The sequence below is a fragment of the Rhinoderma darwinii genome, assembly GCF_050947455.1.
Source record: "Rhinoderma darwinii isolate aRhiDar2 chromosome 5 unlocalized genomic scaffold, aRhiDar2.hap1 SUPER_5_unloc_32, whole genome shotgun sequence".
NCBI lineage: Eukaryota > Metazoa > Chordata > Amphibia > Anura > Rhinodermatidae > Rhinoderma > Rhinoderma darwinii.
In genome coordinates this window covers 162,845-188,235 of record NW_027461790.1, presented here as the reverse complement: position 1 = coordinate 188,235, position 25,391 = coordinate 162,845, and the positions used below count along the sequence as shown (strand labels likewise).

Here is a 25,391-nt window from a genome sequence, read left to right as displayed (position 1 = left end):
TCCTCCTCTTTCAGCACTGCATTGTGGTGCAAGCAAAAGAAGCAAATCCTGTCTGGCTTCCTCTCCGGCCTTTATTCACCTCCCGTGTAGCTGTGAGTGTGTGAGCCTGCAGGGCCCCATGGAATTGCCTAGAAGTAGGCTGAATCGCTCCAAGGGCTGAACAGCAGTATCGGGCAGGCTCGGGCAACGCGCGGCCCGTTCGGGTTATCGCTTCTCGGCCTTTTGGCTAAGATCAAGTGTAGTATCTGTTCTTATCAGTTTAATATCTGATACGTCCCCTATCTGGGGACCATATATTAAATGGATTTTTAGAACAGGGAGATGGAAATAGAGCTTGCTCTGTCCACTCCACGCATTGACCTGGTATTGCAGTATTTCCAGGACCGGTGCACCCTTTCCTTATGTGTTGACTAAAAGCAGATTCCAAAAGTGTTTTTTGTCTTTGCTATTGTTTCTGTCTTTCTGAAGGGATCTCCCCTTTTAATCCCATTATTTCAACACCTGTTGGACAATGCATGAGTGATAATGAGCTCATTGATTAAATGCAATTAATGAATAGATTGCCACCTCTTGTTGTGTGTCGTCTGTGTTTCTGTGTTTCCGGCATTTCACATTGGAACACCTCATTCACCTTCCTTGTCTTCTCTCCGCCCTCCCTTTTAGGTAAGTTAAAGAGCTGCACCTGAGCCAGCCACTGATTGATTGATTGATTGATTGATTGATTGATTGATGCAGCACAACAGTCAAATAGTGGAGTGGAGTAGGGGAACAGCAAACAGCCAATAAAGCAGCCCGCCCGCTCGCCTGCCCGCCACAATGGACCTACCTGTGTACACTAGATGGATGTGATGGAATGTACTGTTGTCCCTACATTTCAAGAAGAAGTAAGAATTGCAGTTGCAACAAAGCCTTGCTTGCCTACAAAGAGAGCAGCAATTTGGATTTGTTACTATGTTACCTAGAAGAATAACAAACTGTGCAAGGATGGAGGTTGTAGGAGCAAGGAGAAGTTGTCTGTAAAGTTGGTGGATGCCTATTTTCCATTTTGCAGTCCCTTGTCTCCCTCTTGTGGCCTCCTGGAGGCAACTAGCTGTGCAAAAAAAAGACAGCCTGGCGGCCGGCTGTTGCAGTGTTGCCCTCTCAGGCAACACTGAGTGACTGACTGAGCCTCACCGTCTTATATAAAGTTCAGACGGAACTTTGCACGTGTCATAGTGGAGCCCTCAGGATTCCAGAGCCAGCTTTCTGACATCATAATGGGGCCTCAGAGATAAAAGCCTGGGCCCAGGCAGTGTTGGTCAGTGCTGCTCAGCAGGCAGCACTGGACTGGACTGGATTACAGCTGATACAAGGTGTGAAGGAACAAGGGGTGGCTGTGGGCATGCACTTGCTGCCGCTGCCAGTGTTTATCTGCATGGCAGCAGGGCATTTGGGCGTTGCCAGGAAGGCGTTTTTATGTAGATTCCTCCTCTTTCAGCACTGCATTGTGGTGCAAGCAAAAGAAGCAAATCCTGTCTGGCTTCCTCTCCGGCCTTTATTCACCTCCCGTGTAGCTGTGAGTGTGTGAGCCTGCAGGGCCCCATGGAATTGCCTAGAAGTAGGCTGAATCGCTGCAAGGGCTGAACAGCAGTATCGGGCAGGCTCGGGCAACGCGCGGCCCGTTCGGGTTATCGCTTCTCGGCCTTTTGGCTAAGATCAAGTGTAGTATCTGTTCTTATCAGTTTAATATCTGATACGTCCCCTATCTGGGGACCATATATTAAATGGATTTTTAGAACAGGGAGATGGAAATAGAGCTTGCTCTGTCCACTCCACGCATTGACCTGGTATTGCAGTATTTCCAGGACCGGTGCACCCTTTCCTTATGTGTTGACTAAAAGCAGATTCCAAAAGTGTTTTTTGTCTTTGCTATTGTTTCTGTCTTTCTGAAGGGATCTCCCCTTTTAATCCCATTATTTCAACACCTGTTGGACAATGCATGAGTGATAATGAGCTCATTGATTAAATGCAATTAATGAATAGATTGCCACCTCTTGTTGTGTGTCGTCTGTGTTTCTGTGTTTCCGGCATTTCACATTGGAACACCTCATTCACCTTCCTTGTCTTCTCTCCGCCCTCCCTTTTAGGTAAGTTAAAGAGCTGCACCTGAGCCAGCCACTGATTGATTGATTGATTGATTGATTGATTGATTGATTGATTGATTGATTGATGCAGCACAACAGTCAAATAGTGGAGTGGAGTAGGGGAACAGCAAACAGCCAATAAAGCAGCCCGCCCGCTCGCCTGCCCGCCACAATGGACCTACCTGTGTACACTAGATGGATGTGATGGAATGTACTGTCGTCCCTACATTTCAAGAAGAAGTAAGAATTGCAGTTGCAACAAAGCCTTGCTTGCCTACAAAGAGAGCAGCAATTTGGATTTGTTACTATGTTACCTAGAAGAATAACAAACTGTGCAAGGATGGAGGTTGTAGGAGCAAGGAGAAGTTGTCTGTAAAGTTGGTGGATGCCTATTTTCCATTTTGCAGTCCCTTGTCTCCCTCTTGTGGCCTCCTGGAGGCAACTAGCTGTGCAAAAAAAAGACAGCCTGGCGGCCGGCTGTTGCAGTGTTGCCCTCTCAGGCAACACTGAGTGACTGACTGAGCCTCACCGTCTTATATAAAGTTCAGACGGAACTTTGCACGTGTCATAGTGGAGCCCTCAGGATTCCAGAGCCAGCTTTCTGACATCATAATGGGGCCTCAGAGATAAAAGCCTGGGCCCAGGCAGTGTTGGTCAGTGCTGCTCAGCAGGCAGCACTGGACTGGACTGGATTACAGCTGATACAAGGTGTGAAGGAACAAGGGGTGGCTGTGGGCATGCACTTGCTGCCGCTGCCAGTGTTTATCTGCATGGCAGCAGGGCATTTGGGCGTTGCCAGGAAGGCGTTTTTATGTAGATTCCTCCTCTTTCAGCACTGCATTGTGGTGCAAGCAAAAGAAGCAAATCCTGTCTGGCTTCCTCTCCGGCCTTTATTCACCTCCCGTGTAGCTGTGAGTGTGTGAGCCTGCAGGGCCCCATGGAATTGCCTAGAAGTAGGCTGAATCGCTGCAAGGGCTGAACAGCAGTATCGGGCAGGCTCGGGCAACGCGCGGCCCGTTCGGGTTATCGCTTCTCGGCCTTTTGGCTAAGATCAAGTGTAGTATCTGTTCTTATCAGTTTAATATCTGATACGTCCCCTATCTGGGGACCATATATTAAATGGATTTTTAGAACAGGGAGATGGAAATAGAGCTTGCTCTGTCCACTCCACGCATTGACCTGGTATTGCAGTATTTCCAGGACCGGTGCACCCTTTCCTTATGTGTTGACTAAAAGCAGATTCCAAAAGTGTTTTTTGTCTTTGCTATTGTTTCTGTCTTTCTGAAGGGATCTCCCCTTTTAATCCCATTATTTCAACACCTGTTGGACAATGCATGAGTGATAATGAGCTCATTGATTAAATGCAATTAATGAATAGATTGCCACCTCTTGTTGTGTGTCGTCTGTGTTTCTGTGTTTCCGGCATTTCACATTGGAACACCTCATTCACCTTCCTTGTCTTCTCTCCGCCCTCCCTTTTAGGTAAGTTAAAGAGCTGCACCTGAGCCAGCCACTGATTGATTGATTGATTGATTGATTGATTGATTGATTGATTGATTGATGCAGCACAACAGTCAAATAGTGGAGTGGAGTAGGGGAACAGCAAACAGCCAATAAAGCAGCCCGCCCGCTCGCCTGCCCGCCACAATGGACCTACCTGTGTACACTAGATGGATGTGATGGAATGTACTGTCGTCCCTACATTTCAAGAAGAAGTAAGAATTGCAGTTGCAACAAAGCCTTGCTTGCCTACAAAGAGAGCAGCAATTTGGATTTGTTACTATGTTACCTAGAAGAATAACAAACTGTGCAAGGATGGAGGTTGTAGGAGCAAGGAGAAGTTGTCTGTAAAGTTGGTGGATGCCTATTTTCCATTTTGCAGTCCCTTGTCTCCCTCTTGTGGCCTCCTGGAGGCAACTAGCTGTGCAAAAAAAAGACAGCCTGGCGGCCGGCTGTTGCAGTGTTGCCCTCTCAGGCAACACTGAGTGACTGACTGAGCCTCACCGTCTTATATAAAGTTCAGACGGAACTTTGCACGTGTCATAGTGGAGCCCTCAGGATTCCAGAGCCAGCTTTCTGACATCATAATGGGGCCTCAGAGATAAAAGCCTGGGCCCAGGCAGTGTTGGTCAGTGCTGCTCAGCAGGCAGCACTGGACTGGACTGGATTACAGCTGATACAAGGTGTGAAGGAACAAGGGGTGGCTGTGGGCATGCACTTGCTGCCGCTGCCAGTGTTTATCTGCATGGCAGCAGGGCATTTGGGCGTTGCCAGGAAGGCGTTTTTATGTAGATTCCTCCTCTTTCAGCACTGCATTGTGGTGCAAGCAAAAGAAGCAAATCCTGTCTGGCTTCCTCTCCGGCCTTTATTCACCTCCCGTGTAGCTGTGAGTGTGTGAGCCTGCAGGGCCCCATGGAATTGCCTAGAAGTAGGCTGAATCGCTGCAAGGGCTGAACAGCAGTATCGGGCAGGCTCGGGCAACGCGCGGCCCGTTCGGGTTATCGCTTCTCGGCCTTTTGGCTAAGATCAAGTGTAGTATCTGTTCTTATCAGTTTAATATCTGATACGTCCCCTATCTGGGGACCATATATTAAATGGATTTTTAGAACAGGGAGATGGAAATAGAGCTTGCTCTGTCCACTCCACGCATTGACCTGGTATTGCAGTATTTCCAGGACCGGTGCACCCTTTCCTTATGTGTTGACTAAAAGCAGATTCCAAAAGTGTTTTTTGTCTTTGCTATTGTTTCTGTCTTTCTGAAGGGATCTCCCCTTTTAATCCCATTATTTCAACACCTGTTGGACAATGCATGAGTGATAATGAGCTCATTGATTAAATGCAATTAATGAATAGATTGCCACCTCTTGTTGTGTGTCGTCTGTGTTTCTGTGTTTCCGGCATTTCACATTGGAACACCTCATTCACCTTCCTTGTCTTCTCTCCGCCCTCCCTTTTAGGTAAGTTAAAGAGCTGCACCTGAGCCAGCCACTGATTGATTGATTGATTGATTGATTGATTGATTGATTGATTGATTGATTGATTGATTGATGCAGCACAACAGTCAAATAGTGGAGTGGAGTAGGGGAACAGCAAACAGCCAATAAAGCAGCCCGCCCGCTCGCCTGCCCGCCACAATGGACCTACCTGTGTACACTAGATGGATGTGATGGAATGTACTGTCGTCCCTACATTTCAAGAAGAAGTAAGAATTGCAGTTGCAACAAAGCCTTGCTTGCCTACAAAGAGAGCAGCAATTTGGATTTGTTACTATGTTACCTAGAAGAATAACAAACTGTGCAAGGATGGAGGTTGTAGGAGCAAGGAGAAGTTGTCTGTAAAGTTGGTGGATGCCTATTTTCCATTTTGCAGTCCCTTGTCTCCCTCTTGTGGCCTCCTGGAGGCAACTAGCTGTGCAAAAAAAAGACAGCCTGGCGGCCGGCTGTTGCAGTGTTGCCCTCTCAGGCAACACTGAGTGACTGACTGAGCCTCACCGTCTTATATAAAGTTCAGACGGAACTTTGCACGTGTCATAGTGGAGCCCTCAGGATTCCAGAGCCAGCTTTCTGACATCATAATGGGGCCTCAGAGATAAAAGCCTGGGCCCAGGCAGTGTTGGTCAGTGCTGCTCAGCAGGCAGCACTGGACTGGACTGGATTACAGCTGATACAAGGTGTGAAGGAACAAGGGGTGGCTGTGGGCATGCACTTGCTGCCGCTGCCAGTGTTTATCTGCATGGCAGCAGGGCATTTGGGCGTTGCCAGGAAGGCGTTTTTATGTAGATTCCTCCTCTTTCAGCACTGCATTGTGGTGCAAGCAAAAGAAGCAAATCCTGTCTGGCTTCCTCTCCGGCCTTTATTCACCTCCCGTGTAGCTGTGAGTGTGTGAGCCTGCAGGGCCCCATGGAATTGCCTAGAAGTAGGCTGAATCGCTGCAAGGGCTGAACAGCAGTATCGGGCAGGCTCGGGCAACGCGCGGCCCGTTCGGGTTATCGCTTCTCGGCCTTTTGGCTAAGATCAAGTGTAGTATCTGTTCTTATCAGTTTAATATCTGATACGTCCCCTATCTGGGGACCATATATTAAATGGATTTTTAGAACAGGGAGATGGAAATAGAGCTTGCTCTGTCCACTCCACGCATTGACCTGGTATTGCAGTATTTCCAGGACCGGTGCACCCTTTCCTTATGTGTTGACTAAAAGCAGATTCCAAAAGTGTTTTTTGTCTTTGCTATTGTTTCTGTCTTTCTGAAGGGATCTCCCCTTTTAATCCCATTATTTCAACACCTGTTGGACAATGCATGAGTGATAATGAGCTCATTGATTAAATGCAATTAATGAATAGATTGCCACCTCTTGTTGTGTGTCGTCTGTGTTTCTGTGTTTCCGGCATTTCACATTGGAACACCTCATTCACCTTCCTTGTCTTCTCTCCGCCCTCCCTTTTAGGTAAGTTAAAGAGCTGCACCTGAGCCAGCCACTGATTGATTGATTGATTGATTGATTGATTGATTGATTGATTGATTGATGCAGCACAACAGTCAAATAGTGGAGTGGAGTAGGGGAACAGCAAACAGCCAATAAAGCAGCCCGCCCGCTCGCCTGCCCGCCACAATGGACCTACCTGTGTACACTAGATGGATGTGATGGAATGTACTGTCGTCCCTACATTTCAAGAAGAAGTAAGAATTGCAGTTGCAACAAAGCCTTGCTTGCCTACAAAGAGAGCAGCAATTTGGATTTGTTACTATGTTACCTAGAAGAATAACAAACTGTGCAAGGATGGAGGTTGTAGGAGCAAGGAGAAGTTGTCTGTAAAGTTGGTGGATGCCTATTTTCCATTTTGCAGTCCCTTGTCTCCCTCTTGTGGCCTCCTGGAGGCAACTAGCTGTGCAAAAAAAAGACAGCCTGGCGGCCGGCTGTTGCAGTGTTGCCCTCTCAGGCAACACTGAGTGACTGACTGAGCCTCACCGTCTTATATAAAGTTCGGACGGAACTTTGCACGTGTCATAGTGGAGCCCTCAGGATTCCAGAGCCAGCTTTCTGACATCATAATGGGGCCTCAGAGATAAAAGCCTGGGCCCAGGCAGTGTTGGTCAGTGCTGCTCAGCAGGCAGCACTGGACTGGACTGGATTACAGCTGATACAAGGTGTGAAGGAACAAGGGGTGGCTGTGGGCATGCACTTGCTGCCGCTGCCAGTGTTTATCTGCATGGCAGCAGGGCATTTGGGCGTTGCCAGGAAGGCGTTTTTATGTAGATTCCTCCTCTTTCAGCACTGCATTGTGGTGCAAGCAAAAGAAGCAAATCCTGTCTGGCTTCCTCTCCGGCCTTTATTCACCTCCCGTGTAGCTGTGAGTGTGTGAGCCTGCAGGGCCCCATGGAATTGCCTAGAAGTAGGCTGAATCGCTGCAAGGGCTGAACAGCAGTATCGGGCAGGCTCGGGCAACGCGCGGCCCGTTCGGGTTATCGCTTCTCGGCCTTTTGGCTAAGATCAAGTGTAGTATCTGTTCTTATCAGTTTAATATCTGATACGTCCCCTATCTGGGGACCATATATTAAATGGATTTTTAGAACAGGGAGATGGAAATAGAGCTTGCTCTGTCCACTCCACGCATTGACCTGGTATTGCAGTATTTCCAGGACCGGTGCACCCTTTCCTTATGTGTTGACTAAAAGCAGATTCCAAAAGTGTTTTTTGTCTTTGCTATTGTTTCTGTCTTTCTGAAGGGATCTCCCCTTTTAATCCCATTATTTCAACACCTGTTGGACAATGCATGAGTGATAAAGAGCTCATTGATTAAATGCAATTAATGAATAGATTGCCACCTCTTGTTGTGTGTCGTCTGTGTTTCTGTGTTTCCGGCATTTCACATTGGAACACCTCATTCACCTTCCTTGTCTTCTCTCCGCCCTCCCTTTTAGGTAAGTTAAAGAGCTGCACCTGAGCCAGCCACTGATTGATTGATTGATTGATTGATTGATTGATTGATTGATTGATTGATTGATTGATTGATTGATTGATTGATTGATGCAGCACAACAGTCAAATAGTGGAGTGGAGTAGGGGAACAGCAAACAGCCAATAAAGCAGCCCGCCCGCTCGCCTGCCCGCCACAATGGACCTACCTGTGTACACTAGATGGATGTGATGGAATGTACTGTCGTCCCTACATTTCAAGAAGAAGTAAGAATTGCAGTTGCAACAAAGCCTTGCTTGCCTACAAAGAGAGCAGCAATTTGGATTTGTTACTATGTTACCTAGAAGAATAACAAACTGTGCAAGGATGGAGGTTGTAGGAGCAAGGAGAAGTTGTCTGTAAAGTTGGTGGATGCCTATTTTCCATTTTGCAGTCCCTTGTCTCCCTCTTGTGGCCTCCTGGAGGCAACTAGCTGTGCAAAAAAAAGACAGCCTGGCGGCCGGCTGTTGCAGTGTTGCCCTCTCAGGCAACACTGAGTGACTGACTGAGCCTCACCGTCTTATATAAAGTTCAGACGGAACTTTGCACGTGTCATAGTGGAGCCCTCAGGATTCCAGAGCCAGCTTTCTGACATCATAATGGGGCCTCAGAGATAAAAGCCTGGGCCCAGGCAGTGTTGGTCAGTGCTGCTCAGCAGGCAGCACTGGACTGGACTGGATTACAGCTGATACAAGGTGTGAAGGAACAAGGGGTGGCTGTGGGCATGCACTTGCTGCCGCTGCCAGTGTTTATCTGCATGGCAGCAGGGCATTTGGGCGTTGCCAGGAAGGCGTTTTTATGTAGATTCCTCCTCTTTCAGCACTGCATTGTGGTGCAAGCAAAAGAAGCAAATCCTGTCTGGCTTCCTCTCCGGCCTTTATTCACCTCCCGTGTAGCTGTGAGTGTGTGAGCCTGCAGGGCCCCATGGAATTGCCTAGAAGTAGGCTGAATCGCTCCAAGGGCTGAACAGCAGTATCGGGCAGGCTCGGGCAACGCGCGGCCCGTTCGGGTTATCGCTTCTCGGCCTTTTGGCTAAGATCAAGTGTAGTATCTGTTCTTATCAGTTTAATATCTGATACGTCCCCTATCTGGGGACCATATATTAAATGGATTTTTAGAACAGGGAGATGGAAATAGAGCTTGCTCTGTCCACTCCACGCATTGACCTGGTATTGCAGTATTTCCAGGACCGGTGCACCCTTTCCTTATGTGTTGACTAAAAGCAGATTCCAAAAGTGTTTTTTGTCTTTGCTATTGTTTCTGTCTTTCTGAAGGGATCTCCCCTTTTAATCCCATTATTTCAACACCTGTTGGACAATGCATGAGTGATAATGAGCTCATTGATTAAATGCAATTAATGAATAGATTGCCACCTCTTGTTGTGTGTCGTCTGTGTTTCTGTGTTTCCGGCATTTCACATTGGAACACCTCATTCACCTTCCTTGTCTTCTCTCCGCCCTCCCTTTTAGGTAAGTTAAAGAGCTGCACCTGAGCCAGCCACTGATTGATTGATTGATTGATTGATTGATTGATGCAGCACAACAGTCAAATAGTGGAGTGGAGTAGGGGAACAGCAAACAGCCAATAAAGCAGCCCGCCCGCTCGCCTGCCCGCCACAATGGACCTACCTGTGTACACTAGATGGATGTGATGGAATGTACTGTTGTCCCTACATTTCAAGAAGAAGTAAGAATTGCAGTTGCAACAAAGCCTTGCTTGCCTACAAAGAGAGCAGCAATTTGGATTTGTTACTATGTTACCTAGAAGAATAACAAACTGTGCAAGGATGGAGGTTGTAGGAGCAAGGAGAAGTTGTCTGTAAAGTTGGTGGATGCCTATTTTCCATTTTGCAGTCCCTTGTCTCCCTCTTGTGGCCTCCTGGAGGCAACTAGCTGTGCAAAAAAAAGACAGCCTGGCGGCCGGCTGTTGCAGTGTTGCCCTCTCAGGCAACACTGAGTGACTGACTGAGCCTCACCGTCTTATATAAAGTTCAGACGGAACTTTGCACGTGTCATAGTGGAGCCCTCAGGATTCCAGAGCCAGCTTTCTGACATCATAATGGGGCCTCAGAGATAAAAGCCTGGGCCCAGGCAGTGTTGGTCAGTGCTGCTCAGCAGGCAGCACTGGACTGGACTGGATTACAGCTGATACAAGGTGTGAAGGAACAAGGGGTGGCTGTGGGCATGCACTTGCTGCCGCTGCCAGTGTTTATCTGCATGGCAGCAGGGCATTTGGGCGTTGCCAGGAAGGCGTTTTTATGTAGATTCCTCCTCTTTCAGCACTGCATTGTGGTGCAAGCAAAAGAAGCAAATCCTGTCTGGCTTCCTCTCCGGCCTTTATTCACCTCCCGTGTAGCTGTGAGTGTGTGAGCCTGCAGGGCCCCATGGAATTGCCTAGAAGTAGGCTGAATCGCTGCAAGGGCTGAACAGCAGTATCGGGCAGGCTCGGGCAACGCGCGGCCCGTTCGGGTTATCGCTTCTCGGCCTTTTGGCTAAGATCAAGTGTAGTATCTGTTCTTATCAGTTTAATATCTGATACGTCCCCTATCTGGGGACCATATATTAAATGGATTTTTAGAACAGGGAGATGGAAATAGAGCTTGCTCTGTCCACTCCACGCATTGACCTGGTATTGCAGTATTTCCAGGACCGGTGCACCCTTTCCTTATGTGTTGACTAAAAGCAGATTCCAAAAGTGTTTTTTGTCTTTGCTATTGTTTCTGTCTTTCTGAAGGGATCTCCCCTTTTAATCCCATTATTTCAACACCTGTTGGACAATGCATGAGTGATAATGAGCTCATTGATTAAATGCAATTAATGAATAGATTGCCACCTCTTGTTGTGTGTCGTCTGTGTTTCTGTGTTTCCGGCATTTCACATTGGAACACCTCATTCACCTTCCTTGTCTTCTCTCCGCCCTCCCTTTTAGGTAAGTTAAAGAGCTGCACCTGAGCCAGCCACTGATTGATTGATTGATTGATTGATTGATTGATTGATTGATTGATTGATTGATTGATGCAGCACAACAGTCAAATAGTGGAGTGGAGTAGGGGAACAGCAAACAGCCAATAAAGCAGCCCGCCCGCTCGCCTGCCCGCCACAATGGACCTACCTGTGTACACTAGATGGATGTGATGGAATGTACTGTCGTCCCTACATTTCAAGAAGAAGTAAGAATTGCAGTTGCAACAAAGCCTTGCTTGCCTACAAAGAGAGCAGCAATTTGGATTTGTTACTATGTTACCTAGAAGAATAACAAACTGTGCAAGGATGGAGGTTGTAGGAGCAAGGAGAAGTTGTCTGTAAAGTTGGTGGATGCCTATTTTCCATTTTGCAGTCCCTTGTCTCCCTCTTGTGGCCTCCTGGAGGCAACTAGCTGTGCAAAAAAAAGACAGCCTGGCGGCCGGCTGTTGCAGTGTTGCCCTCTCAGGCAACACTGAGTGACTGACTGAGCCTCACCGTCTTATATAAAGTTCAGACGGAACTTTGCACGTGTCATAGTGGAGCCCTCAGGATTCCAGAGCCAGCTTTCTGACATCATAATGGGGCCTCAGAGATAAAAGCCTGGGCCCAGGCAGTGTTGGTCAGTGCTGCTCAGCAGGCAGCACTGGACTGGACTGGATTACAGCTGATACAAGGTGTGAAGGAACAAGGGGTGGCTGTGGGCATGCACTTGCTGCCGCTGCCAGTGTTTATCTGCATGGCAGCAGGGCATCTGGGCGTTGCCAGGAAGGCGTTTTTATGTAGATTCCTCCTCTTTCAGCACTGCATTGTGGTGCAAGCAAAAGAAGCAAATCCTGTCTGGCTTCCTCTCCGGCCTTTATTCACCTCCCGTGTAGCTGTGAGTGTGTGAGCCTGCAGGGCCCCATGGAATTGCCTAGAAGTAGGCTGAATCGCTGCAAGGGCTGAACAGCAGTATCGGGCAGGCTCGGGCAACGCGCGGCCCGTTCGGGTTATCGCTTCTCGGCCTTTTGGCTAAGATCAAGTGTAGTATCTGTTCTTATCAGTTTAATATCTGATACGTCCCCTATCTGGGGACCATATATTAAATGGATTTTTAGAACAGGGAGATGGAAATAGAGCTTGCTCTGTCCACTCCACGCATTGACCTGGTATTGCAGTATTTCCAGGACCGGTGCACCCTTTCCTTATGTGTTGACTAAAAGCAGATTCCAAAAGTGTTTTTTGTCTTTGCTATTGTTTCTGTCTTTCTGAAGGGATCTCCCCTTTTAATCCCATTATTTCAACACCTGTTGGACAATGCATGAGTGATAATGAGCTCATTGATTAAATGCAATTAATGAATAGATTGCCACCTCTTGTTGTGTGTCGTCTGTGTTTCTGTGTTTCCGGCATTTCACATTGGAACACCTCATTCACCTTCCTTGTCTTCTCTCCGCCCTCCCTTTTAGGTAAGTTAAAGAGCTGCACCTGAGCCAGCCACTGATTGATTGATTGATTGATTGATTGATTGATTGATTGATTGATTGATTGATGCAGCACAACAGTCAAATAGTGGAGTGGAGTAGGGGAACAGCAAACAGCCAATAAAGCAGCCCGCCCGCTCGCCTGCCCGCCACAATGGACCTACCTGTGTACACTAGATGGATGTGATGGAATGTACTGTCGTCCCTACATTTCAAGAAGAAGTAAGAATTGCAGTTGCAACAAAGCCTTGCTTGCCTACAAAGAGAGCAGCAATTTGGATTTGTTACTATGTTACCTAGAAGAATAACAAACTGTGCAAGGATGGAGGTTGTAGGAGCAAGGAGAAGTTGTCTGTAAAGTTGGTGGATGCCTATTTTCCATTTTGCAGTCCCTTGTCTCCCTCTTGTGGCCTCCTGGAGGCAACTAGCTGTGCAAAAAAAAGACAGCCTGGCGGCCGGCTGTTGCAGTGTTGCCCTCTCAGGCAACACTGAGTGACTGACTGAGCCTCACCGTCTTATATAAAGTTCAGACGGAACTTTGCACGTGTCATAGTGGAGCCCTCAGGATTCCAGAGCCAGCTTTCTGACATCATAATGGGGCCTCAGAGATAAAAGCCTGGGCCCAGGCAGTGTTGGTCAGTGCTGCTCAGCAGGCAGCACTGGACTGGACTGGATTACAGCTGATACAAGGTGTGAAGGAACAAGGGGTGGCTGTGGGCATGCACTTGCTGCCGCTGCCAGTGTTTATCTGCATGGCAGCAGGGCATTTGGGCGTTGCCAGGAAGGCGTTTTTATGTAGATTCCTCCTCTTTCAGCACTGCATTGTGGTGCAAGCAAAAGAAGCAAATCCTGTCTGGCTTCCTCTCCGGCCTTTATTCACCTCCCGTGTAGCTGTGAGTGTGTGAGCCTGCAGGGCCCCATGGAATTGCCTAGAAGTAGGCTGAATCGCTGCAAGGGCTGAACAGCAGTATCGGGCAGGCTCGGGCAACGCGCGGCCCGTTCGGGTTATCGCTTCTCGGCCTTTTGGCTAAGATCAAGTGTAGTATCTGTTCTTATCAGTTTAATATCTGATACGTCCCCTATCTGGGGACCATATATTAAATGGATTTTTAGAACAGGGAGATGGAAATAGAGCTTGCTCTGTCCACTCCACGCATTGACCTGGTATTGCAGTATTTCCAGGACCGGTGCACCCTTTCCTTATGTGTTGACTAAAAGCAGATTCCAAAAGTGTTTTTTGTCTTTGCTATTGTTTCTGTCTTTCTGAAGGGATCTCCCCTTTTAATCCCATTATTTCAACACCTGTTGGACAATGCATGAGTGATAATGAGCTCATTGATTAAATGCAATTAATGAATAGATTGCCACCTCTTGTTGTGTGTCGTCTGTGTTTCTGTGTTTCCGGCATTTCACATTGGAACACCTCATTCACCTTCCTTGTCTTCTCTCCGCCCTCCCTTTTAGGTAAGTTAAAGAGCTGCACCTGAGCCAGCCACTGATTGATTGATTGATTGATTGATTGATTGATTGATTGATTGATTGATTGATGCAGCACAACAGTCAAATAGTGGAGTGGAGTAGGGGAACAGCAAACAGCCAATAAAGCAGCCCGCCCGCTCGCCTGCCCGCCACAATGGACCTACCTGTGTACACTAGATGGATGTGATGGAATGTACTGTCGTCCCTACATTTCAAGAAGAAGTAAGAATTGCAGTTGCAACAAAGCCTTGCTTGCCTACAAAGAGAGCAGCAATTTGGATTTGTTACTATGTTACCTAGAAGAATAACAAACTGTGCAAGGATGGAGGTTGTAGGAGCAAGGAGAAGTTGTCTGTAAAGTTGGTGGATGCCTATTTTCCATTTTGCAGTCCCTTGTCTCCCTCTTGTGGCCTCCTGGAGGCAACTAGCTGTGCAAAAAAAAGACAGCCTGGCGGCCGGCTGTTGCAGTGTTGCCCTCTCAGGCAACACTGAGTGACTGACTGAGCCTCACCGTCTTATATAAAGTTCAGACGGAACTTTGCACGTGTCATAGTGGAGCCCTCAGGATTCCAGAGCCAGCTTTCTGACATCATAATGGGGCCTCAGAGATAAAAGCCTGGGCCCAGGCAGTGTTGGTCAGTGCTGCTCAGCAGGCAGCACTGGACTGGACTGGATTACAGCTGATACAAGGTGTGAAGGAACAAGGGGTGGCTGTGGGCATGCACTTGCTGCCGCTGCCAGTGTTTATCTGCATGGCAGCAGGGCATTTGGGCGTTGCCAGGAAGGCGTTTTTATGTAGATTCCTCCTCTTTCAGCACTGCATTGTGGTGCAAGCAAAAGAAGCAAATCCTGTCTGGCTTCCTCTCCGGCCTTTATTCACCTCCCGTGTAGCTGTGAGTGTGTGAGCCTGCAGGGCCCCATGGAATTGCCTAGAAGTAGGCTGAATCGCTGCAAGGGCTGAACAGCAGTATCGGGCAGGCTCGGGCAACGCGCGGCCCGTTCGGGTTATCGCTTCTCGGCCTTTTGGCTAAGATCAAGTGTAGTATCTGTTCTTATCAGTTTAATATCTGATACGTCCCCTATCTGGGGACCATATATTAAATGGATTTTTAGAACAGGGAGATGGAAATAGAGCTTGCTCTGTCCACTCCACGCATTGACCTGGTATTGCAGTATTTCCAGGACCGGTGCACCCTTTCCTTATGTGTTGACTAAAAGCAGATTCCAAAAGTGTTTTTTGTCTTTGCTATTGTTTCTGTCTTTCTGAAGGGATCTCCCCTTTTAATCCCATTATTTCAACACCTGTTGGACAATGCATGAGTGATAATGAGCTCATTGATTAAATGCAATTAATGAATAGATTGCCACCTCTTGTTGTGTGTCGTCTGTGTTTCTGTGTTTCCGGCATTTCACATTGGAACACCTCATTCACCTTCCTTGTCTTCTCTCCGCCCTCCCTTTTAGGTAAGTTAAAGAGCTGCACCTGAGCCAGCCACTGATTGATTGATTGATTGATTGATTGATTGATTGATTGATTGATTGATTGATTGATGCAGCACAACAGTCAAATAGTGGAGTGGAGTAGGGGAACAGCAAACAGCCAATAAAGCAGCCCGCCCGCTCGCCTGCCCGCCACAATGGACCTACCTGTGTACACTAGATGGATGTGATGGAATGTACTGTCGTCCCTACATTTCAAGAAGAAGTAAGAATTGCAGTTGCAACAAAGCCTTGCTTGCCTACAAAGAGAGCAGCAATTTGGATTTGTTACTATGTTACCTAGAAGAATAACAAACTGTGCAAGGATGGAGGTTGTAGGAGCAAGGAGAAGTTGTCTGTAAAGTTGGTGGATGCCTATTTTCCATTTTGCAGTCCCTTGTCTCCCTCTTGTGGCCTCCTGGAGGCAACTAGCTGTGCAAAAAAAAGACAGCCTGGCGGCCGGCTGTTGCAGTGTTGCCCTCTCAGGCAACACTGAGTGACTGACTGAGCCTCACCGTCTTATATAAAGTTCGGACGGAACTTTGCACGTGTCATAGTGGAGCCCTCAGGATTCCAGAGCCAGCTTTCTGACATCATAATGGGGCCTCAGAGATAAAAGCCTGGGCCCAGGCAGTGTTGGTCAGTGCTGCTCAGCAGGCAGCACTGGACTGGACTGGATTACAGCTGATACAAGGTGTGAAGGAACAAGGGGTGGCTGTGGGCATGCACTTGCTGCCGCTGCCAGTGTTTATCTGCATGGCAGCAGGGCATTTGGGCGTTGCCAGGAAGGCGTTTTTATGTAGATTCCTCCTCTTTCAGCACTGCATTGTGGTGCAAGCAAAAGAAGCAAATCCTGTCTGGCTTCCTCTCCGGCCTTTATTCACCTCCCGTGTAGCTGTGAGTGTGTGAGCCTGCAGGGCCCCATGGAATTGCCTAGAAGTAGGCTGAATCGCTGCAAGGGCTGAACAGCAGTATCGGGCAGGCTCGGGCAACGCGCGGCCCGTTCGGGTTATCGCTTCTCGGCCTTTTGGCTAAGATCAAGTGTAGTATCTGTTCTTATCAGTTTAATATCTGATACGTCCCCTATCTGGGGACCATATATTAAATGGATTTTTAGAACAGGGAGATGGAAATAGAGCTTGCTCTGTCCACTCCACGCATTGACCTGGTATTGCAGTATTTCCAGGACCGGTGCACCCTTTCCTTATGTGTTGACTAAAAGCAGATTCCAAAAGTGTTTTTTGTCTTTGCTATTGTTTCTGTCTTTCTGAAGGGATCTCCCCTTTTAATCCCATTATTTCAACACCTGTTGGACAATGCATGAGTGATAATGAGCTCATTGATTAAATGCAATTAATGAATAGATTGCCACCTCTTGTTGTGTGTCGTCTGTGTTTCTGTGTTTCCGGCATTTCACATTGGAACACCTCATTCACCTTCCTTGTCTTCTCTCCGCCCTCCCTTTTAGGTAAGTTAAAGAGCTGCACCTGAGCCAGCCACTGATTGATTGCTTGATTGATTGATTGATTGATTGATTGATTAATTGATTGATTGATTGATGCAGCACAACAGTCAAATAGTGGAGTGGAGTAGGGGAACAGCAAACAGCCAATAAAGCAGCCCGCCCACTCGCCTGCCCGCCACAATGGACCTACCTGTGTACACTAGATGGATGTGATGGAATGTACTGTCGTCCCTACATTTCAAGAAGAAGTAAGAATTGCAGTTGCAACAAAGCCTTGCTTGCCTACAAAGAGAGCAGCAATTTGGATTTGTTACTATGTTACCTAGAAGAATAACAAACTGTGCAAGGATGGAGGTTGTAGGAGCAAGGAGAAGTTGTCTGTAAAGTTGGTGGATGCCTATTTTCCATTTTGCAGTCCCTTGTCTCCCTCTTGTGGCCTCCTGGAGGCAACTAGCTGTGCAAAAAAAAGACAGCCTGGCGGCCGGCTGTTGCAGTGTTGCCCTCTCAGGCAACACTGAGTGACTGACTGAGCCTCACCGTCTTATATAAAGTTCAGACGGAACTTTGCACGTGTCATAGTGGAGCCCTCAGGATTCCAGAGCCAGCTTTCTGACATCATAATGGGGCCTCAGAGATAAAAGCCTGGGCCCAGGCAGTGTTGGTCAGTGCTGCTCAGCAGGCAGCACTGGACTGGACTGGATTACAGCTGATACAAGGTGTGAAGGAACAAGGGGTGGCTGTGGGCATGCACTTGCTGCCGCTGCCAGTGTTTATCTGCATGGCAGCAGGGCATTTGGGCGTTGCCAGGAAGGCGTTTTTATGTAGATTCCTCCTCTTTCAGCACTGCATTGTGGTGCAAGCAAAAGAAGCAAATCCTGTCTGGCTTCCTCTCCGGCCTTTATTCACCTCCCGTGTAGCTGTGAGTGTGTGAGCCTGCAGGGCCCCATGGAATTGCCTAGAAGTAGGCTGAATCGCTGCAAGGGCTGAACAGCAGTATCGGGCAGGCTCGGGCAACGCGCGGCCCGTTCGGGTTATCGCTTCTCGGCCTTTTGGCTAAGATCAAGTGTAGTATCTGTTCTTATCAGTTTAATATCTGATACGTCCCCTATCTGGGGACCATATATTAAATGGATTTTTAGAACAGGGAGATGGAAATAGAGCTTGCTCTGTCCACTCCACGCATTGACCTGGTATTGCAGTATTTCCAGGACCGGTGCACCCTTTCCTTATGTGTTGACTAAAAGCAGATTCCAAAAGTGTTTTTTGTCTTTGCTATTGTTTCTGTCTTTCTGAAGGGATCTCCCCTTTTAATCCCATTATTTCAACACCTGTTGGACAATGCATGAGTGATAATGAGCTCATTGATTAAATGCAATTAATGAATAGATTGCCACCTCTTGTTGTGTGTCGTCTGTGTTTCTGTGTTTCCGGCATTTCACATTGGAACACCTCATTCACCTTCCTTGTCTTCTCTCCGCCCTCCCTTTTAGGTAAGTTAAAGAGCTGCACCTGAGCCAGCCACTGATTGATTGATTGATTGATTGATTGATTGATTGATTGATTGATTGATTGATTGATTGATTGATGCAGCACAACAGTCAAATAGTGGAGTGGAGTAGGGGAACAGCAAACAGCCAATAAAGCAGCCCGCCCGCTCGCCTGCCCGCCACAATGGACCTACCTGTGTACAATAGATGGATGTGATGGAATGTACTGTCGTCCCTACATTTCAAGAAGAAGTAAGAATTGCAGTTGCAACAAAGCCTTGCTTGCCTACAAAGAGAGCAGCAATTTGGATTTGTTACTATGTTACCTAGAAGAATAACAAACTGTGCAAGGATGGAGGTTGTAGGAGCAAGGAGAAGTTGTCTGTAAAGTTGGTGGATGCCTATTTTCCATTTTGCAGTCCCTTGTCTCCCTCTTGTGGCCTCCTGGAGGCAACTAGCTGTGCAAAAAAAAGACAGCCTGGCGGCCGGCTGTTGCAGTGTTGCCCTCTCAGGCAACACTGAGTGACTGGCTGAGCCTCACCGTCTTATATAAAGTTCAGACGGAACTTTGCACGTGTCATAGTGGAGCCCTCAGGATTCCAGAGCCAGCTTTCTGACATCATAATGGGGCCTCAGAGATAAAAGCCTGGGCCCAGGCAGTGTTGGTCAGTGCTGCTCAGCAGGCAGCACTGGACTGGACTGGATTACAGCTGATACAAGGTGTGAAGGAACAAGGGGTGGCTGTGGGCATGCACTTGCTGCCGCTGCCAGTGTTTATCTGCATGGCAGCAGGGCATTTGGGCGTTGCCAGGAAGGCGTTTTTATGTAGATTCCTCCTCTTTCAGCACTGCATTGTGGTGCAAGCAAAAGAAGCAAATCCTGTCTGGCTTCCTCTCCGGCCTTTATTCACCTCCCGTGTAGCTGTGAGTGTGTGAGCCTGCAGGGCCCCATGGAATTGCCTAGAAGTAGGCTGAATCGCTGCAAGGGCTGAACAGCAGTATCGGGCAGGCTCGGGCAACGCGCGGCCCGTTCGGGTTATCGCTTCTCGGCCTTTTGGCTAAGATCAAGTGTAGTATCTGTTCTTATCAGTTTAATATCTGATACGTCCCCTATCTGGGGACCATATATTAAATGGATTTTTAGAACAGGGAGATGGAAATAGAGCTTGCTCTGTCCACTCCACGCATTGACCTGGTATTGCAGTATTTCCAGGACCGGTGCACCCTTTCCTTATGTGTTGACTAAAAGCAGATTCCAAAAGTGTTTTTTGTCTTTGCTATTGTTTCTGTCTTTCTGAAGGGATCTCCCCTTTTAATCCCATTATTTCAACACCTGTTGGACAATGCATGAGTGATAATGAGCTCATTGATTAAATGCAATTAATGAATAGATTGCCACCTCTTGTTGTGTGTCGTCTGTGTTTCTGTGTTTCCGGCATTTCACATTGGAACACCTCATTCACCTTCCTTGTCTTCTCTCCGCCCTCCCTTTTAGGTAAGTTAAAGAGCTGCACCTGAGCCAGCCACTGATTGATTGATTGATTGATTGATTGATTGATTGATTGATTGATTGATTGATTGATTGATGCAGCACAACAGTCAAATAGTGGAGTGGAGTAGGGGAACAGCAAACAGCCAATAAAGCAGCCCGCCCGCTCGCCTGCCCGCCACAATGGACCTACCTGTGTACACTAGATGGATGTGATGGAATGTACTGTCGTCCCTACATTTCAAGAAGAAGTAAGAATTGCAGTTGCAACAAAGCCTTGCTTGCCTACAAAGAGAGCAGCAATTTGGATTTGTTACTATGTTACCTAGAAGAATAACAAACTGTGCAAGGATGGAGGTTGTAGGAGCAAGGAGAAGTTGTCTGTAAAGTTGGTGGATGCCTATTTTCCATTTTGCAGTCCCTTGTCTCCCTCTTGTGGCCTCCTGGAGGCAACTAGCTGTGCAAAAAAAAGACAGCCTGGCGGCCGGCTGTTGCAGTGTTGCCCTCTCAGGCAACACTGAGTGACTGACTGAGCCTCACCGTCTTATATAAAGTTCAGACGGAACTTTGCACGTGTCATAGTGGAGCCCTCAGGATTCCAGAGCCAGCTTTCTGACATCATAATGGGGCCTCAGAGATAAAAGCCTGGGCCCAGGCAGTGTTGGTCAGTGCTGCTCAGCAGGCAGCACTGGACTGGACTGGATTACAGCTGATACAAGGTGTGAAGGAACAAGGGGTGGCTGTGGGCATGCACTTGCTGCCGCTGCCAGTGTTTATCTGCATGGCAGCAGGGCATTTGGGCGTTGCCACGTTGCCAGGAAGGCGTTTTTATGTAGATTCCTCCTCTTTCAGCACTGCATTGTGGTGCAAGCAAAAGAAGCAAATCCTGTCTGGCTTCCTCTCCGGCCTTTATTCACCTCCCGTGTAGCTGTGAGTGTGTGAGCCTGCAGGGCCCCATGGAATTGCCTAGAAGTAGGCTGAATCGCTGCAAGGGCTGAACAGCAGTATCGGGCAGGCTCGGGCAACGCGCGGCCCGTTCGGGTTATCGCTTCTCGGCCTTTTGGCTAAGATCAAGTGTAGTATCTGTTCTTATCAGTTTAATATCTGATACGTCCCCTATCTGGGGACCATATATTAAATGGATTTTTAGAACAGGGAGATGGAAATAGAGCTTGCTCTGTCCACTCCACGCATTGACCTGGTATTGCAGTATTTCCAGGACCGGTGCACCCTTTCCTTATGTGTTGACTAAAAGCAGATTCCAAAAGTGTTTTTTGTCTTTGCTATTGTTTCTGTCTTTCTGAAGGGATCTCCCCTTTTAATCCCATTATTTCAACACCTGTTGGACAATGCATGAGTGATAATGAGCTCATTGATTAAATGCAATTAATGAATAGATTGCCACCTCTTGTTGTGTGTCGTCTGTGTTTCTGTGTTTCCGGCATTTCACATTGGAACACCTCATTCACCTTCCTTGTCTTCTCTCCGCCCTCCCTTTTAGGTAAGTTAAAGAGCTGCACCTGAGCCAGCCACTGATTGATTGATTGATTGATTGATTGATTGATTGATTTATTGATTGATTGATTGATTGATGCAGCACAACAGTCAAATAGTGGAGTGGAGTAGGGGAACAGCAAACAGCCAATAAAGCAGCCCGCCCGCTCGCCTGCCCGCCACAATGGACCTACCTGTGTACACTAGATGGATGTGATGGAATGTACTGTCGTCCCTACATTTCAAGAAGAAGTAAGAATTGCAGTTGCAACAAAGCCTTGCTTGCCTACAAAGAGAGCAGCAATTTGGATTTGTTACTATGTTACCTAGAAGAATAACAAACTGTGCAAGGATGGAGGTTGTAGGAGCAAGGAGAAGTTGTCTGTAAAGTTGGTGGATGCCTATTTTCCATTTTGCAGTCCCTTGTCTCCCTCTTGTGGCCTCCTGGAGGCAACTAGCTGTGCAAAAAAAAGACAGCCTGGCGGCCGGCTGTTGCAGTGTTGCCCTCTCAGGCAACACTGAGTGACTGACTGAGCCTCACCGTCTTATATAAAGTTCAGACGGAACTTTGCACGTGTCATAGTGGAGCCCTCAGGATTCCAGAGCCAGCTTTCTGACATCATAATGGGGCCTCAGAGATAAAAGCCTGGGCCCAGGCAGTGTTGGTCAGTGCTGCTCAGCAGGCAGCACTGGACTGGACTGGATTACAGCTGATACAAGGTGTGAAGGAACAAGGGGTGGCTGTGGGCATGCACTTGCTGCCGCTGCCAGTGTTTATCTGCATGGCAGCAGGGCATTTGGGCGTTGCCAGGAAGGCGTTTTTATGTAGATTCCTCCTCTTTCAGCACTGCATTGTGGTGCAAGCAAAAGAAGCAAATCCTGTCTGGCTTCCTCTCCGGCCTTTATTCACCTCCCGTGTAGCTGTGAGTGTGTGAGCCTGCAGGGCCCCATGGAATTGCCTAGAAGTAGGCTGAATCGCTGCAAGGGCTGAACAGCAGTATCGGGCAGGCTCGGGCAACGCGCGGCCCGTTCGGGTTATCGCTTCTCGGCCTTTTGGCTAAGATCAAGTGTAGTATCTGTTCTTATCAGTTTAATATCTGATACGTCCCCTATCTGGGGACCATATATTAAATGGATTTTTAGAACAGGGAGATGGAAATAGAGCTTGCTCTGTCCACTCCACGCATTGACCTGGTATTGCAGTATTTCCAGGACCGGTGCACCCTTTCCTTATGTGTTGACTAAAAGCAGATTCCAAAAGTGTTTTTTGTCTTTGCTATTGTTTCTGTCTTTCTGACGGGATCTCCCCTTTTAATCCCATTATTTCAACACCTGTTGGACAATGCATGAGTGATAATGAGCTCATTGATTAAATGCAATTAATGAATAGATTGCCACCTCTTGTTGTGTGTCGTCTGTGTTTCTGTGTTTCCGGCATTTCACATTGGAACACCTCATTCACCTTCCTTGTCTTCTCTCCGCCCTCCCTTTTAGGTAAGTTAAAGAGCTGCACCTGAGCCAGCCACTGATTGATTGATTGATTGATTGATTGATTGATTGATTGATTGATTGATTGATGCAGCACAACAGTCAAATAGTGGAGTGGAGTAGGGGAACAGCAAACAGCCAATAAAGCAGCCCGCCCGCTCGCCTGCCCGCCACAATGGACCTACCTGTGTACACTAGATGGATGTGATGGAATGTACTGTCGTCCCTACATTTCAAGAAGAAGTAAGAATTGCAGTTGCAACAAAGCCTTGCTTGCCTACAAAGAGAGCAGCAATTTGGATTTGTTACTATGTTACCTAGAAGAATAACAAACTGTGCAAGGATGGAGGTTGTAGGAGCAAGGAGAAGTTGTCTGTAAAGTTGGTGGATGCCTATTTTCCATTTTGCAGTCCCTTGTCTCCCTCTTGTGGCCTCCTGGAGGCAACTAGCTGTGCAAAAAAAAGACAGCCTGGCGGCCGGCTGTTGCAGTGTTGCCCTCTCAGGCAACACTGAGTGACTGACTGAGCCTCACCGTCTTATATAAAGTTCAGACGGAACTTTGCACGTGTCATAGTGGAGCCCTCAGGATTCCAGAGCCAGCTTTCTGACATCATAATGGGGCCTCAGAGATAAAAGCCTGGGCCCAGGCAGTGTTGGTCAGTGCTGCTCAGCAGGCAGCACTGGACTGGACTGGATTACAGCTGATACAAGGTGTGAAGGAACAAGGGGTGGCTGTGGGCATGCACTTGCTGCCGCTGCCAGTGTTTATCTGCATGGCAGCAGGGCATTTGGGCGTTGCCAGGAAGGCGTTTTTATGTAGATTCCTCCTCTTTCAGCACTGCATTGTGGTGCAAGCAAAAGAAGCAAATCCTGTCTGGCTTCCTCTCCGGCCTTTATTCACCTCCCGTGTAGCTGTGAGTGTGTGAGCCTGCAGGGCCCCATGGAATTGCCTAGAAGTAGGCTGAATCGCTGCAAGGGCTGAACAGCAGTATCGGGCAGGCTCGGGCAACGCGCGGCCCGTTCGGGTTATCGCTTCTCGGCCTTTTGGCTAAGATCAAGTGTAGTATCTGTTCTTATCAGTTTAATATCTGATACGTCCCCTATCTGGGGACCATATATTAAATGGATTTTTAGAACAGGGAGATGGAAATAGAGCTTGCTCTGTCCACTCCACGCATTGACCTGGTATTGCAGTATTTCCAGGACCGGTGCACCCTTTCCTTATGTGTTGACTAAAAGCAGATTCCAAAAGTGTTTTTTGTCTTTGCTATTGTTTCTGTCTTTCTGAAGGGATCTCCCCTTTTAATCCCATTATTTCAACACCTGTTGGACAATGCATGAGTGATAATGAGCTCATTGATTAAATGCAATTAATGAATAGATTGCCACCTCTTGTTGTGTGTCGTCTGTGTTTCTGTGTTTCCGGCATTTCACATTGGAACACCTCATTCACCTTCCTTGTCTTCTCTCCGCCCTCCCTTTTAGGTAAGTTAAAGAGCTGCACCTGAGCCAGCCACTGATTGATTGATTGATTGATTGATTGATTGATTGATTGATTGATTGATTGATTGATTGATTGATTGATTGATGCAGCACAACAGTCAAATAGTGGAGTGGAGTAGGGGAACAGCAAACAGCCAATAAAGCAGCCCGCCCGCTCGCCTGCCCGCCACAATGGACCTACCTGTGTACACTAGATGGATGTGATGGAATGTACTGTCGTCCCTACATTTCAAGAAGAAGTAAGAATTGCAGTTGCAACAAAGCCTTGCTTGCCTACAAAGAGAGCAGCAATTTGGATTTGTTACTATGTTACCTAGAAGAATAACAAACTGTGCAAGGATGGAGGTTGTAGGAGCAAGGAGAAGTTGTCTGTAAAGTTGGTGGATGCCTATTTTCCATTTTGCAGTCCCTTGTCTCCCTCCTGTGGCCTCCTGGAGGCAACTAGCTGTGCAAAAAAAAGACAGCCTGGCGGCCGGCTGTTGCAGTGTTGCCCTCTCAGGCAACACTGAGTGACTGACTGAGCCTCACCGTCTTATATAAAGTTCAGACGGAACTTTGCACGTGTCATAGTGGAGCCCTCAGGATTCCAGAGCCAGCTTTCTGACATCATAATGGGGCCTCAGAGATAAAAGCCTGGGCCCAGGCAGTGTTGGTCAGTGCTGCTCAGCAGGCAGCACTGGACTGGACTGGATTACAGCTGATACAAGGTGTGAAGGAACAAGGGGTGGCTGTGGGCATGCACTTGCTGCCGCTGCCAGTGTTTATCTGCATGGCAGCAGGGCATTTGGGCGTTGCCAGGAAGGCGTTTTTATGTAGATTCCTCCTCTTTCAGCACTGCATTGTGGTGCAAGCAAAAGAAGCAAATCCTGTCTGGCTTCCTCTCCGGCCTTTATTCACCTCCCGTGTAGCTGTGAGTGTGTGAGCCTGCAGGGCCCCATGGAATTGCCTAGAAGTAGGCTGAATCGCTGCAAGGGCTGAACAGCAGTATCGGGCAGGCTCGGGCAAC

General features: G+C 47.8%; 17 non-coding genes across 17 annotated transcripts; all 17 read left to right on the top strand.

Moving 5' to 3' along the window:
- The first annotated feature begins 206 nt into the window (after positions 1–206).
- On the top strand, positions 207–397 carry LOC142689832 (U2 spliceosomal RNA). The gene has a single exon (XR_012858667.1). It is a non-coding gene; the product is annotated as a U2 spliceosomal RNA (small nuclear RNA).
- Positions 398–1,669: 1,272 nt separating this feature from the next.
- Positions 1,670–1,860, top strand: LOC142689830 (U2 spliceosomal RNA). The gene has a single exon (XR_012858666.1). It is a non-coding gene; the product is annotated as a U2 spliceosomal RNA (small nuclear RNA).
- Positions 1,861–3,148: 1,288 nt separating this feature from the next.
- Positions 3,149–3,339, top strand: LOC142689829 (U2 spliceosomal RNA). The gene has a single exon (XR_012858665.1). It is a non-coding gene; the product is annotated as a U2 spliceosomal RNA (small nuclear RNA).
- Positions 3,340–4,623: 1,284 nt separating this feature from the next.
- Positions 4,624–4,814, top strand: LOC142689828 (U2 spliceosomal RNA). The gene has a single exon (XR_012858664.1). It is a non-coding gene; the product is annotated as a U2 spliceosomal RNA (small nuclear RNA).
- Positions 4,815–6,110: 1,296 nt separating this feature from the next.
- Positions 6,111–6,301, top strand: LOC142689827 (U2 spliceosomal RNA). Its single transcript, XR_012858663.1, has one exon. It is a non-coding gene; the product is annotated as a U2 spliceosomal RNA (small nuclear RNA).
- Positions 6,302–7,585: 1,284 nt separating this feature from the next.
- LOC142689826 (U2 spliceosomal RNA) lies at positions 7,586–7,776 on the top strand. Its single transcript, XR_012858662.1, has one exon. It is a non-coding gene; the product is annotated as a U2 spliceosomal RNA (small nuclear RNA).
- Positions 7,777–9,088: 1,312 nt separating this feature from the next.
- LOC142689825 (U2 spliceosomal RNA) lies at positions 9,089–9,279 on the top strand. The gene has a single exon (XR_012858661.1). It is a non-coding gene; the product is annotated as a U2 spliceosomal RNA (small nuclear RNA).
- A 1,268-nt stretch (positions 9,280–10,547) lies between these two features.
- Positions 10,548–10,738, top strand: LOC142689824 (U2 spliceosomal RNA). The gene has a single exon (XR_012858660.1). It is a non-coding gene; the product is annotated as a U2 spliceosomal RNA (small nuclear RNA).
- Positions 10,739–12,030: 1,292 nt separating this feature from the next.
- On the top strand, positions 12,031–12,221 carry LOC142689823 (U2 spliceosomal RNA). The gene has a single exon (XR_012858659.1). It is a non-coding gene; the product is annotated as a U2 spliceosomal RNA (small nuclear RNA).
- Positions 12,222–13,509: 1,288 nt separating this feature from the next.
- On the top strand, positions 13,510–13,700 carry LOC142689822 (U2 spliceosomal RNA). The gene has a single exon (XR_012858658.1). It is a non-coding gene; the product is annotated as a U2 spliceosomal RNA (small nuclear RNA).
- A 1,288-nt stretch (positions 13,701–14,988) lies between these two features.
- LOC142689819 (U2 spliceosomal RNA) lies at positions 14,989–15,179 on the top strand. Its single transcript, XR_012858656.1, has one exon. It is a non-coding gene; the product is annotated as a U2 spliceosomal RNA (small nuclear RNA).
- A 1,292-nt stretch (positions 15,180–16,471) lies between these two features.
- On the top strand, positions 16,472–16,662 carry LOC142689818 (U2 spliceosomal RNA). Its single transcript, XR_012858655.1, has one exon. It is a non-coding gene; the product is annotated as a U2 spliceosomal RNA (small nuclear RNA).
- A 1,296-nt stretch (positions 16,663–17,958) lies between these two features.
- LOC142689817 (U2 spliceosomal RNA) lies at positions 17,959–18,149 on the top strand. The gene has a single exon (XR_012858654.1). It is a non-coding gene; the product is annotated as a U2 spliceosomal RNA (small nuclear RNA).
- A 1,300-nt stretch (positions 18,150–19,449) lies between these two features.
- LOC142689816 (U2 spliceosomal RNA) lies at positions 19,450–19,640 on the top strand. Its single transcript, XR_012858653.1, has one exon. It is a non-coding gene; the product is annotated as a U2 spliceosomal RNA (small nuclear RNA).
- Positions 19,641–20,944: 1,304 nt separating this feature from the next.
- Positions 20,945–21,135, top strand: LOC142689815 (U2 spliceosomal RNA). The gene has a single exon (XR_012858652.1). It is a non-coding gene; the product is annotated as a U2 spliceosomal RNA (small nuclear RNA).
- Positions 21,136–22,431: 1,296 nt separating this feature from the next.
- On the top strand, positions 22,432–22,622 carry LOC142689814 (U2 spliceosomal RNA). Its single transcript, XR_012858651.1, has one exon. It is a non-coding gene; the product is annotated as a U2 spliceosomal RNA (small nuclear RNA).
- Positions 22,623–23,910: 1,288 nt separating this feature from the next.
- Positions 23,911–24,101, top strand: LOC142689813 (U2 spliceosomal RNA). Its single transcript, XR_012858650.1, has one exon. It is a non-coding gene; the product is annotated as a U2 spliceosomal RNA (small nuclear RNA).
- The last annotated feature ends 1,290 nt before the right edge of the window (positions 24,102–25,391 follow it).